The sequence below is a fragment of the Micropterus dolomieu genome, linkage group LG03 (assembly GCF_021292245.1).
Source record: "Micropterus dolomieu isolate WLL.071019.BEF.003 ecotype Adirondacks linkage group LG03, ASM2129224v1, whole genome shotgun sequence".
NCBI classification, from domain to species: Eukaryota; Metazoa; Chordata; class Actinopteri; order Centrarchiformes; family Centrarchidae; genus Micropterus; species Micropterus dolomieu.
The window spans coordinates 35,029,616-35,030,507 of record NC_060152.1 but is presented as its reverse complement, the minus strand read 5'-3'; positions in this window follow the sequence as shown (position 1 = coordinate 35,030,507).

Below are 892 nucleotides of genomic sequence, written 5' to 3'. Positions count from 1 at the left end.
TGAGCTGTAGGTCTGGATCTGTGGGGTCTGGAGCTGTAGGTCTGGATCTGTGGGGTATTGAGCTGTAGGTCTAGATCTGTGGGGTCTGGAGCTGTAGGTCTGGATCTGTGGGGTATTGAGCTGTAGGTCTAGATCTGTGGGGTCTGGAGCTGTAGGTCTGGATCTGTGGGGTCTTGAGCTGTAGGTCTGGATCTGTGGGGTATTGAGCTGTAGGTCTGGATCTGTGGGGTATTGAGCTGTAGGTCTAGATCTGTGGGGTCTGGAGCTGTGCGGTATTGAGTTGTGGGTCATGAGTTGTGGGTCTGGAGCTGTGGGGTCTGGAGCTATAGGTCTGGATCTGTGGGGTCTTGAGCTGCAGGGATCTCAGGGATCTCAGAGATCCGTTGTTGTTCTCTATCTTCACACACAAGATCTGGAAAATATCAGAAAGTGGGCTGATGCCTGGACGGGCTGGAGGGCGCTGACCCGGTCCAGAAATCAAACAGCAGAAGGAAGATCTGGGACTGTGCATCGACAGAAAACTCTGGTGGACCAGCACCAGGGATCTGCAAACGTGCCGGACTACAATCTCAGAGCATCGCGGAAGTTAGCCAATGAGTCTGATGCTAGAGGCAGAGCCAGAGTCCCAGTCTCACAAACCAGCCAGATATCAGGGACCAGGGACTAAATACCACTGGTGTGGAGGACTCTGCTCTAAATGGCGTGGTGATGGGGCAGTGGATAAGACACATGCCTTTGATGGGAAAGGCCCTGGTTCGACTCCTCCTGTGACACATTCACCAACATCGCAGGACAGCTGCTCCCCTCATATCACCTCCGACCTGGTTCCCACCCAGCCGCCCTCCCCAGGAGCTTTCTCCATTCTGCGGTAACAACACAGAACAGCCCCCCC